The sequence below is a fragment of the Elephas maximus genome, chromosome 14 (assembly GCF_024166365.1).
Source record: "Elephas maximus indicus isolate mEleMax1 chromosome 14, mEleMax1 primary haplotype, whole genome shotgun sequence".
NCBI classification, from domain to species: Eukaryota; Metazoa; Chordata; class Mammalia; order Proboscidea; family Elephantidae; genus Elephas; species Elephas maximus.
Genome location: NC_064832.1, coordinates 76238913 through 76253109, shown reverse-complemented (window position 1 = coordinate 76253109; position 14197 = coordinate 76238913).

Sequence of the window (14197 nt, the reverse complement as noted above, 5' to 3'; positions counted from 1 at the left end):
CTTGCAAGCTCTCTTGGTTTTGCATTTTTATCAATAACAAAATTCTGGATATTATAGATTTTAAATTAGAAAGCAATTTCCAAATGATGACAGTATGATGTTACACAACCATGCATGTATAAAAATCATATTCCTATTGCAAGATAAACCCACAGGTTCGAAGGTAATGAGTACAAAAAGATCATCAATTTGGTTTCAGATTCCACATTGCAACATGTTCTTTAGAAACTACCCCTTGTCACATTATAGTAGAGCATCAAAGAAAAATATCCACGTACACATGAAAAGGCAATTAAATGTTTCTCTTCTTCCCAACTGCGGTCTATGTGAGGCCAGATTTTTTTTTCATATACTTAAGCCAAAGCAGCGTATTGGAACAGATCCGATGAAGGAAGAAGTATGAAAATCAGCCTATTTAATATTAAGCAAGACATTAAAAAGGCATACAAAAATATAGGACAATTCTACTCCTCTCATAATTTGTTGTTTCAGGAAATATAGTTATTTTTCATAAAATATGGTTAATGAGCTATTTTAAATAGAAATGAAAAATACTTTGTAATTTTTTCAGTTTTAATTTTTAATAAGGTAAAAATTAATAGCTACATCTCTACAAAGTACTCTGAAATTTTCAGCAATTTTAAGGCTATAACGGTGTCCTATGACCAAAAACGGAGCCGTGGTGCTGCATTCGTTAAATGCTGGGCTGCTAACCTAAAGGTCACCGAGGAGAACCCACCAGTCGATCCATAGAATAAACACCTAACAAGCTGCTGTCATGAAGATTACAGCCTAGAAAATGCTATAGGGCAGTTCTACTCTGTAATACCAAAAAAACCAAAACCAAACCCACTGCCGTCGAGTCAATTCCAACTCATAGTGACCCTATAGGCCAGAGTAGAACTGCCCCGTAGAGCTTCCAAGGAGCGCCTGGCAGATTCGAACTGCTGACCTTTTGGTTAGCAGCAGTAGCACTTAACCACTATGCCACCAGGGTTTCCCCAGAATCCATTCAAAGGCACAAAACAACAACATAGCCAAAATGTATGAGATCTGTAAGAATCTATTGTCTTCAGGTAGATTCCGACTCACAGCAACACTATAGCACAGAGTAGAACTGCCCCACAGGGGTTCCAAGGCTGTCATCCTTATGGAAGCAGAATGCCACATCTTTCTCCTAAGGAGCGGCTGGTGGGCTCGAACAACCAGCCCTTCAGTTAGCAGCCAAGCATTTAACCGCTGTGACAACAGGGCTATTTTGAGGACTATAAAAATCCCAAACCAAAACCCGTTGCTGTCAAGTGGATTCCAACTCACAGTGGCCCTTTAGGGCAGAGTGGAATTGCCCCATTGTGCCTCCAAGGAGTGGCTGGTGGAATTGAACTGCCAGCCTTTTGTTAGCAGGTGAGCTCTTAAACACTGCACCACCAGGGTTGTGGGGCAGTTCTACTTGATTCTTTAGGGTTCCTATCAGTCGGAATCATCTCAACGGCAGCGGGATTGGTTGTAGAATATAAGTTTAATGCAGTTAAAGTAAAAACTAAAATTTGATTTTAGGAACATATATAGGTTCTCCAGTTCTAGGTTGCCTTTACTAAAAAAAAAAAAAAAAAATTACTAAAGGGAAAATAAACTCAGGTTACATCAGCAGACCTTATTCTTCCAGTTGCATGCACGAATTGACTGGAGATTATACCTATTTAGGGAGTTTTTTCTTTTCATATTATCAGTGTCTGAATGTTGCTACACAGAAGGAAGATTACTTTCACTCCAAAGACCTGTTGTTGTTGTAAGGTGTCTTCCATTTCAACTCATATCGACCCTACGTACAACAGAAGGAAACACTGCCCAGTCTCGCACTGTCCTCACAATTGGTGCTATGTTTGAGCTCATTGTTGCAGCCACTGTGTCAATCCATCTCATTGAGGGTCTTCCTCTTTTTCGATGCCCCTCTACTTTACCAAGCGTGATGTCCCTCTCCAGGAACTGGTCCCTCCTGATAACATGTCCAAAGTATGTGAGACGAAGGTTCATTATCCTTGCTTCTAATGAGCATTCTGTCTATACTTCTAAGACAGAGTTCTTTGTTATTCTGGCAGTCCATGGTATATTCAGTATTCTTCGCCAACACCATAATTCAAAGGAACCAGTTCTTCTTAGATTTTCCTTATTCACCATCCAGCTTTCACATGCGTATGAGGAGATTAAAACACCATGGCTTAGGTCAGGTGCACCTTAGTCCTTAATGTGACATCTTTGCTTTTTAACAGTTTAAAGAGATCCCTTGCAACAGATCTGCCCAATGCAATGTTTGTCCAATTTCTCAACGGCTGCTTCAGTGAGCATTGATTGCAGATCCAAGCAAAATGAAATCCTTGACAACTTCAATCTTTTCTCTTTTTATCATGATGTTGCTTATTGGTCCAGTTGTGAGGAATTTTGTTTCTTTTTTGCTGAGGTGTAATCCATATTAAAAGCCACAATCTTTGATATTCCTCAATAAGTGCTTCAAGTTCTCTTCACTTTCAGCAAGGAAGGTTGTGTCATCTGCATATAGCATGTTGTTAATGAGTCTTCCTCCAATCCTGATGCCTTGTTCTTCTTCACGTAGTCCAGCTTCTCCGATTATTTGCTCAGCATACAGATTTAACAGGTATGGTGAAAGGATACAACTCTGATGCACAGCATCCCTGATTTTAAACCCCACATTATCGCCTTGTTCTGTTCAAACCACAGCCTCTTGGTCTATGTACACGTTCCTTATGAACACAACTGAGTATTCCGGAATTCCCATTCTTCACAATATTATCCATAATTTGTTATGGTCCACACAGTACAATGCTTTTGCATAGTCAGTAAAACACAGGTAAACATCTTTCTAGTATTCTCTACTTTCAGCCAGGATCCATCTGACAACAGCAACGATACCCTGGTTCCACGTCCTCTTCTGTACCTAGCTCGAATTTCTGGCAGTTCCCCATCCATGTATTGTTGTAACCATTTTTTCAATGATTTTCAGCAAAATTTTACTTGTGTGTGATATTAATGATATTATTTGATAATTTCCAAATTCTGTTTGATTTCCTTTCTTTGGAATGGGTACAAATACGCATCTCTTCCAATAGGTTGGCCAAGTAGCTGTCTTCCAAATTTCTTGGCATAGATGAGTGAGCACTTTTGGCACCATTTGTTTGTGGAGACATGTCAGTTGGTATTCCATCAGTTCCTGGAGTCTAGTTTTTTGCCAATGCTTGGAAACCCTGTTGACATAGTGGTTAAGCTCTATGGCCGTTAACCAAAAGGCCGAATCTACCAGGAGCTCCTTGGAAACTCTATGGGGCAGTTCTACTCTGTCCTTTAGGGTCACTATAAGTCAGAATCTACTTGATGCGAATGGGTTTTGTTTTATTTTTTGGTTTTTCAGTACAGCTTAGACTTCTTCCTTCAGTATCATAGGTTCCTGGTCATATGTTATCTCCTGAAATGACCGAACATAGAACAATTCTTTTTTGGTACAGTGACTCTGTGTATTTCTTCCTTCTTCTTTTGATGTTTCCTGCGTAGTTTAATATTTTCCCCATAGAATCCTTCAATATTGTAACTCAAGGCTTGAACTTTTTCTTCAGTTCTTTCAGCTTGAGAAATGCCAAGCATATTCTACCCTTTTGGTTTTCTATCTTTGCACATGTAATTATAATTCTTAACTTTGTCTTCTCGAGCTGCCTTTGAAATCTTCTGTTTGGCTCTTTTATTTCATCTCTTCTTCTTTTTGCTTTAGGTACTCTACATTCAAGAGCAAGTTTCAGAGTCTCTTCTAACATCCATTTAGGTCTTTTCCTTCTTAATGATCTCTTGCTTTCTTCATGTATGATGTCCTTGATGTCGTTCCATAATCTATCTGGTCTTTGATCATTACATTCAATGCTTCAAAACTGTCCTTGAGATGGTCTGAAAGTTTAGGCGAGATATACTCAAAGTTGTACTTTGGCTCTCGTGGGCTTGTTCTAAATTCCTTCAGTTTCAGCTTGAACTTGGATATGAGTAATTGATGGTTTATTCCATAGTCGGCCCCTGACCTTGTTCTAACTGATGATATTGAGCTTTTCCATTGTCTCTTTCCACAGATGTAGTCATTTTAATTCCTGTGCATCTCATCTGGTTATGTCCGTGTATAGAGTCACCATTTATGTTGATGAAAAAGGAATTTGCAATGAAAAAGTCATGGGTCTTGCAGAATTCTATCACGTGATCTCAGGCATTGTTTCTATCACCAAGGCCATATTTTCCAAGTATTGACCATTCTTCTTTGTTTCCAGTTTTTGCATTCCAATCATAAGTAATCATCAATGCAACTTGATTTCATGTTTGATAGATTTCAGACTCCAGTAGTTGTCAAAAATGTTCATTTCTTCATCTTTGGCCTTAGTGGTTGGAGCGTAAATTTGAATAATAGTCATATTAACTGCTCATCCTTGTAGGCATATGTATATTATCCTATTACCAACAACACTGATGTACTTCAGGATAGATCTTGAAATGTTCTTTTTTTTTACGAAGAACACAATGCCATTTTCTTCAATTCATCAGTCCTGGCATAGTAGACCATGTGATTGTCTGCTTCAAAACGTCCACTACCAGGCCATTTCAGCTAATGCCTAGGATATCGATGTTTATGAGTTCCATTTCATTTTAAACAATTTCCAGTTTTCCTAGATTCACATTTCATATGTTCTGTGCTCCAATTATTAATGAATATTTGCAGCTGTTTATTCTCATTTTGAGTTGTGCCACATCAACAATTGAAGTTCTCAAAATTTAACTTTGTCCAGGTCTTAAAGGATGACTCTACTTTGAGGAGGCAGCTCTTCCCTCCAAGTGTTTTGAGTACTTTCCAACCTGAGGGGCTTACCTTCTGGCACTGTATCAGACAATGTTTTGCTGCTAGTCATAAGGTTTTCACCAGCCAATTTTTTCAGAAGAACGCTATTAGGTCCTTCTTCCCAGTCTTAGTCTGGAAGCTCAACTGAAACCTGTCCAGCAGGGCTGACACTGCTGGTATTTGAAACGCTGGTGGTAAAGGTTCCAATATCACAGCAACACACAAGCCACATTACAACTCCAACAAACTATACACTACACTACAAACTGACAGACACTGAAAGACCTAGAGTTATAGAAATGGAAGCATCTCACAAAACAAATTCATTTTATCATCATGTGAGATACTGTTATACTATTCAATATATGAGAAAGCAACATTTATGAACAATGTCTTCTTTTTAATTAATACTCTAGATATTAAGATTAGGGACAATTAAACTTTGTTAAAAGAAAGTTCATTAAAAATAGCTTAATATGAAAGTTTAAAACTGCTGGAGAAAAACAGATTCTGTTGTCCTTAGGGGCTCCTTTTCTTCTCCCTCATTCAGAAGCCAGTTATGATGGTCTTGCATTTTTTCACAAAGCCTATGGCTGTTTTAAGAATTTAAACTTGATACGCTTCCTAATTTTAACACGATTATTTCTTTGATCAAGAAGCTCTACTGATTGTCTTTTACCTCCTTTAAACGTTTCTATACATGGACTGTGGCACAGTCAGGGTTCTCCCACTGAAGAACTTTCTGTGGAATAATCCTTAATGCCAGATGTCTTCGACTTCTTCTGGGAAAGGCCAAATGTTAATATATTTGGACTTTTGGGTCTTACAGTCTTTTCCACACCTACTCTAGTCTGTTGTTGTAGCTGAAAAGCATCCATACACAAGACATAAACAAACGAGCATGACTATTTCAATAAAACCTTCTTTACAAAAATAGACAGCAATAAGAAAGAAATAAGTATCGCTGGGCTGAAATCAAAGTGTCTTCAGGGCCTTGCTAAAGAGAAGCATCCATTCCTTACCTTTACCAGCTTCTGGTGGCTGTCAGCTTTCCCTGAGTTGTGGTAGCATCATTCTAATTTCAACCTATCTTACGGGGATCAGTCTTTTCCATCATTAAGTGAAAGAAACAAATAATGCCCTTTGTTTACTGTTCAGTAGAATTTTAAACATTTGTATGAAATTTCAATAAAAGAGACTCAGTAATTATAATCACCCCTTCTTAAAACCACCTGGTTTGTTAAGTCAAAACTCAGAATATTCTCAACAACAAAATAAATAAATAAATAAAAAGTCATACTTAATTTACCTCTCATTTTCTCGATCTCTTTTTTTATTATTATTACCTAGGTCAAATGAATTAATATTTCCTCATTATTTTATCTTCAAAATAAAAAAAATCCATGAATTTTCTCCATTTCATATGCAGGGCACCATCATCTCCTGCCTAGATTACTGCAACATGCTTGCAATGTCTACTCTTATTGTTCCCAAATCCATTTTCTAGTTAGCAGCATAAAATAATGTTCTTTCAACAGGAATTAAATTGTAGCATCTTCTTATCCGCAAATAACACTACTATCTTTTTTAAGCCATCTAAACCCAAAACCCACTGCCTTCGAGTCGATTCAGACTCATAGCGACCCTATAGGAGGCTAGCAATCGTATTGAAAATTAAATCCATAACTCTTTCCGCTGTTTAAAAGACCTATAAGATCAGACTCTATTGAATCCTCCACATCGTGTCACATTTTTTGTTCATGTGAAACTTCGTTATATGTTAATATCCCTACTTCTTGTTTTATTGTCTTGAGACTAATAAAATTCCTGATATGAATAAAGATGTTAGAGCCTTTACTATTTAGCAGAATATACAATAAGCCAATTTTCTTGCATGTCTGGCAATATTTACCTTAGAACTGTAAGTTCATAGAAATATCGTGTTATAGAAACGAAAAATTTATAATTTGTGAGCCCTGATATAATGTCATTAATTATTTAATATTAACTTGAGAAGTTTTCTATCATATGAAAACTCTTCTTTTAATATATCTCTTATCCTTGTCTCTCCGTCTCTCTTGTTCTCTAAAATCTTTTTTTTTTTTTTAATCAAGTGTTCTGGAAATGATAATACTGTATCTAGGTGTGTGTCTTCATTCTTTGATCATGCTGGATACTCCATGGCCATTTCACTCTGGAGACTCATAGCTTTCTGTTTCCGTAAAATTGTATTGTTTCCTTGACAATTTCCTCCTCTTTTTCTATGTTTTCTGTTTCTGAAATCTCTATAATCATATGTTAGGCTTTTGAATTGCTTTGTGATTCTCCTGTATTTTCTCTTGTATATCTCATTTTCTTGCCTTTTTGCTTCCCTACACTTCACCTTTCCTTAGTGTATAACCTTTAAAAAATAGCAACTCTTAAAAATTAAAAAAAAACTCTTTCTTGTTTTCTCCTCCCTGTTTTTTACAACATCTAAACCTTGCTTTTTACAGTCAAGAGCTAGTATATGAGGAACTTTTTTTTATTGTCTTCTTGACATACTATTTAGCTTTTTTTTCTTTCCCCGGAATTATTTAGGTTTTTCAGTTATTTTCTTTCCTCCCTTTTCTTCTTTTTTTTTTTAATATAATGTCCTTTGTTACCTTATAAGATGTCTTTATATGGTGACATGATGCTTGATTATTTATTTACTTTTGAATTAAATGTAATGATATGCTTGCTGCCATATAAATAGCGTTCAAAATTTCAATGCTGTAACCTTCCTGTAAACAGCCCCATGAAGTTGTTTTTCATCAGCAACTTTTCTTCAGGTGATGTTTCACAGAACAAGTTTCCTTCTATATTTTGTCTTCACCTGGCAGATGTAGGAAGAAAGGATAAAGAAGACACCACCTTATTATTATATCCCATTATTCAGAAGTAGTCACAGCTATATACCTAGGGAGAGAGAGAGACAGAGACAGAGAGAGGGCAAAAGGCAAATTCTCCCATTTAACAATTCTACACTCTAGAGAGAACATAAATATTTGCTAGCCAGATAGTTACCTTTGCCAGGATTAAAAATAAAAAAGGCAAAACAGAATAAAGTAACAGTTCCTTTTTTTCCCTTAGGCCCTGTAAAACTTGTCAAATGGCTGTCTTTATTTTTTAGTGAATAGGAATGATGTTTTCCTTTTCTCGCGAGGAAACTAATGTCATGTGTTGCGGTATTATCACTTTCCCCACTGATGGATTTTTATGTATCTTGCCTAGGGAATTGCAATTTGTCTGCCTGAATTCCACAAGTGGGAAGAGAAAGGGTTAAGAAAAAATGAAAACTAAGATACAGTTACAAAATAAACCATAAAAAGATTTGGGCTTAGTATGAAGGAGTGCATAATGAAAAACTTGATGACCCGGCAAAAGGATTAAAATTTTAACATCTTTTGCTTAATTTTTTTTGACCTATTAAACATCATGACTGTACAGTTTATGGAATTTTCACAAATTAAAAACATTCATATATAACTGTGAGGTTCATCTTTGAACACAAATAAAACAAATGAATTTTCTGTAACAATAATAACAATAATTTTTAAACTTACTATAGATGGATAGATAAATAGGTACTATTGGTTTCCTCTTGATACATACAAAATTGCCCCACAATTTAGTGACTTAAAATGGGAACAAATAATTATTCTCCCTCCTAGTTTCTGTGGGTCACAGTCATGGAAGCAGCTCAGTCAGCAGTTTGGCTTCAGCTTCACATGAGTTTGTAGCCCCCTGTCACCTGGGGCTTAAGTCAACTGAAAGTGCTTACAAGGTGTCTCACACATGTGAATGGCAATTTAGTAGTGGTTGTTGATGTTCCTCATTGTGTGGGCCTCTCCACAGGGCAACCAAAGTGTCCTCATGACACCGGAGTAAGTGATCCAGGGGAACAAGATAGAACCTTTCATGTTTTTTATGACCTAGTGTTACTTTGACATTATCCTACCTGCTCCAGAAGCTGACCCTTATTAAATGTGGGAGAAGAATTCTGAGGGTATGATACAAGAAGTTGAGGATCATTGGTGGCTATCTCATGTATATTTAAATATATAAACTACTCTAAGGTACGTACCAGAAATTGTGCTTTCCGAACAGAGCCAGGTATTTGCAAATATACATTCATATTAAAATGCAATTGCTCAGTGTATAGAAATACATAGCAGAGAACTCAAGAAAAGTGTCATAAATCCTTAAATAACATGTGTCATGTCTTCTTTATGTATGGGAGGAACTACATAGTGCCATCCCTTGGGCTATATTTAATCAAGATAGTGGCTCATATTTTGGAAATGGACAAAGAACATTTGCACATTTTTCATGACAGTAACATGAAGAATTTCTTATGGTTGAGTGTGCAGAAAAATGTCTTAAAATTTTCCTTAGACTAGGTTAAATGACTATGCAAGAATAGAGGCATACCTCATTCCAAGTGTCAGAGGTTCCAAGGACACAGATATAAATTGAGTAAATTTCAAAATTCACCATCAAAACTGATACTGCTAAATATTTTTTTAAAAACCTGATAACAATCATGAACACCATGAAATGGACACCTTTCTGTAGCTTGAACCACTGTTATGTGTTTGACAATAGCACTGGGAGCCTATTGTGTTTGTCAGACGCACTACTTAGGGTTTATGATTCTTGTTTGTGAAGTGATGAAGCTGAGGATGTTTTTCAGACCATGGAAATAAATGTACTCGTTAGTGCAATTTCAATCCAGAGATATTTTGCCTTATGTCGCCAGTGCAGATTTGATCAAAACCATGGCCTTTTTATTTGGGATAGCCTTTACAACACATAAAAACATAGTGGAAGCTTCTCTTAAAGGTTGGTAAGAGGCTGTATTTTGGCAATGAATACTATTTTTCTATGATAAAATTAGATTTAAAATAAAAAACGTTACATCCAACTACAGTTATCACATTTTGACATTGAAGAAATTTTTTTAAATCCTGAAATAAGTTATTTTGAAAAAAAAATTTATGTACTGATAAAGGTCACTTTATCTTTCTCATTTAATATGTATCTTGCAGACAAACAACTTGAATGGAAGTTGCTAAACTCCAAAACAGAACAGTTTTGAATTCTAAATGGACAATTTTATAATACCAAAATCTATAATTGATATATTAGCTACTATTCTATATAAGGGAATACATTTTAAAATTCCACCTGCCATGGATTGAATTATGTCCCCCCAAAATGTGTGTATCAACTTGGTTAGGCCATGAATCCCAGTATTGTGTGGTTGTCCTCCATTTTGTGATTGTAAATTTATGTTGACAATTAAGGTGGGATTGTAACACCACTCTTATTCAGGTCACCTCCCTGATCCAAGGCGAAGGGAATTTCTCTGGGGTATGGCCTGCACAACCTTTTATCCTCAAGAGAAAAAAGGAAAGGGAAGCCAGCAGAGAGTTGGGGACCTCATGTCACCAAGAAAGCAGCACCAGGAGCAGAGTGTGTCCTTTGGACCTGGGGTCCCTGCACCTGAGAAGCTCCTCAACCATGGGAAGATTGAGGACAAGGACCTTCTTCTAGAGCCAACAGAGAGAGGAAGGCTTCCCCTGGAGCTGATGCCTTGAATTTGGACTTTGAGCCTACTTTACTGTGAGGAAATAAATTTCTCTTTGTTAAAACCATCCACCTGTGGTATTTCTGTTGTAGCAGCACTAGATAACTAAAACAGCACCCTATCAATTAACTGACTTTTCGCTTCTCTACTTCCCTCTCTCTTACTTTTCTTCTATATTTCACACATTTCTGTCCATATTTTAGTTATTTATTTCCTTTTATTTTCCGTGAGTTTATTTTGAAATTATTTTATACTTACTAGGTTGAAAACATAATTTCTTTTTCAGTTGTTTTTTCCTTTCCTAATCAGAGTAATTATGCTACAATCAAACTGTGAGGCAAAAAAATGCAACAAAGATAATTTCTCTACCTTTGAGTAGCAGATTAAGTCATATTTTCAGCCACTGTGTTTGCAACCTGAGGGAACTGCCCTTGGCTATTCTTCTCCATGGCCCTTGGCTTTATCCTCTGGAAAGTCTTGTCCATTAATCTCTATAAAAAAAAAAAAAACTAGTGCCATCATAGTCTTTCTAAATTGGACACTGGGGAGAATAGCCTCATTTGGAGGTTCAGCTTTCATAGTTCCCTCCCTGCTTATGTGGGTTTATGGCTTATGAATTGTAATCACAAATTGTTGTGAAAATGTTTCTTTGTCAAGATACTTCTATCAAAATCTTAATAGGTTTATGTTTTTATTACTGAAGGTCAATCCCATGACTGAGTAACCACAGCCAAATATTTTGTCTCAAGTTTTATATCTGAGGTTCTCACTGTTTGCTGGTGTCAAAAAAAAAAAAAAAAAACTGTTTTTTTTTCTTTTAGCTCTGCCTGTGCCCTGGCCATTAATTTAATGACTATTTCTTTGAAGCAATTCTAACCTATTCCTTCAGTAGGAAGATAGCCTCTTAAATCCATATTTTAGCAAAAAAGCCCATAAGTATCCACTTATATCTTTCATCGTGTCCAGATCTTTGCAAGATATTTTCCTTTATTTTTGCCGCTTATTTTTTAAAGAGGAAATCAGAAGACATGCTAAGTTATTTTTGCAGATGAATAAAAGAGATAATGACAGGACTGTGTACATAATTTGTGGGTTACAGCAAATAATCAAAATATGGATCCTTTTGTTAAAAAAATAAAATAAAACTTTCACGACAGCTACAGCGGAACTTGAAAACAAACATGGGGACCTTCTCATCCCAGGACCCCGTAAGACTGCACAGGTAGTGTGACCAAGAAGCTAGCCCAGAGTGATGATCATAAAATAAGAAAATCTCTTACTTATCATTAGACATAACCTGTATTGAACTTAAAAAGATGCACACAAAGAACTTTCAAAAATTTATTGTGCGTATGGGTGCACTATGAGTCGGAATCGACTCGAGGGCAATGGGGTTGAATGGGTATGGGTGCGTATTGCATCAATAAATTTGAACATAACCTTGGAATTTGTAGTAAAATCTGTTTTAAACATATGTTTAAGTTAAATGTGAAGAAACACGCAAATTCAATGCTACCACACCTTGTTAGCACTTTTGCAACAAATACATAGATTAAAATAACGGCACATTTGCTTTTTAAAATTATAGCAAAAAATCATTTTTCTAATTACTGAATTATCAATTTGTTTTTCTCACGATTGTATTTTTTTAATATAACCATGTTTCCATGGTTCTTTAGCTTTGATACCTAATGTTTGCTAAATGTCACATAATGTAATACACATTTCTTCTGTGAGATAATTTACAGAAATCATTTTGAATTTGTGGGTCTCTTTTATCTAGATGATGAAGCAGAGATAATAGATCTGAAAACCAGTGATTATTCCTGGATTTAAGTTGAAATTATAGACTTTTAACCTATGTGAAGTTTATTCCTATTTAAGATTTTTATTGGCATACAATTTCATTGACATCCTTAAAAAATATGTAATACATGGGAATTATTCTAGAGGGAATTTATTAGGTGTAATATATGTAGTATATGATACTGTGACTATTATAAAAAGATAATTATTCAAATTACTGAGTGTCCGGTTGTCTAAAATATTTCTTTGTGTAGGTCATTAATAATGATACATACTTAATTATCAGTGGAGTCTTATATCTAGCTTTATGGGTTATATGGCTTTACCACTTACATAATTGTTTAATTGATGAGATTAATTTTAAACTAGTAAGGTAATTAATATGCATTTCCTAAGTGCCTATATTTCACTTGGACTCTTGTGTTCTTACAGTCCATTTTGTCTAATATTTTGCAATGTCTATATTTTCCCTTAAATGCCTTTTACTTACGGAATTATGTCACTGAAATATGAATTTATGTAGTTTTTCTTCAATTTTATGTTAAATGTATTTTTTTCTATGAGGCATCAGTAACAGAAAGATTTTTCGTAGGTTTCTAGAATAAATATCAACGGGATTTCTATTACATTTAGCCAAATCCCCCCCCCCCAAAAAAATGGGCTGATAGTGGTAAAAAGAGGCTGACAAAAAATGGTCTCTTCTTTTAGGATCTGTATTTCTTTTAATATATGCTCAGCGAGGTTTAAGAATGACAGCAAACAACAACTCATGTGGCTTCCATTTTGTCCCTTACAAATGAGTATATTATAATCATCTTGCTCCATTACATCATTAAATACTGAGAGTTTTGAGGGAAGATAGCTTTTCTTTCTAGTTCACAAGACTGCATGGCAAAAGAAGCCATATTCAGGCTTAATATAGAGGCAGTCACACAGTACCAAGAGATTTCAAACATTGATTTAGAAGTAATGATTAGATAAGATCTTTTGTGTTGGATAAGAATATTCCATGCAGGAGAAGAAGTTGTTGTTAGGTGCCATCTAGTTGGTTCAGACTCATAGTGACCCCATGTACAACAGAAGGAAATACTTCCCGGTCCTGTGTGATCCTCATAATTGTTGCTATGCTTAAGCCCATTGTTGCAGTCACTGTGTCAATCCATTTCCTTGAGGGACTTCCTCTTTTTCGCTGACCCTCTATTTTACCAAGCATGAGATCCTTCTCCAGGGACTGATTCCTCCTGATAACATGTTCAAAATATGTGAGATGTAGTCTTGCCATCACGCTTCTAAGGAGCACTCTGGTTGTACATCTTCCAAGACAGATTTGTCTGTTCTTTTGGCAGTCCATGGTATATCCAATGTTCTTCGACAACACCACAATTCAAAGGCGTCAATTCTTTGATCTTCCTTATTCACTGTTCAGCTTTTGCATTCATATGACTTGATTGAAAACACCATGACTTGAGTCAGGCATGCCTTAATCTTCAAGATGACATCTTTGCTTTTCAACACTTTAAAGAGATCTTTTGCAGCTGATTTGCCAAAATCAATGCATCTTTTGATTTCTTGGCTGCTGCTTCCATGAGTGTTGATTGTGGATCCAAGTAAAATGAAATCTTGACAACCTCAATCTTTTCTCCCTTTATTATGTTGTTGCTTATTGGTCCAGTTGTGAGGATTTTTGTTTTCTTTATGTTGAGTCGTAATCCATACTGAAGGCTATGGTCTTTGATCTTTGTCAGTAAGTGCTTCAAGTCCTCTTCCCTTTCAGCAAGCAAGGTTGTGTTATCTGCATTTAACAGGTTGTTAATGAGCCTTCCTCCAATCCTGATGTTCAGTTTTTCTTCATATAAGTCCAGTTTTTCAGATTATTTGCACAGCATACAGATTGAATA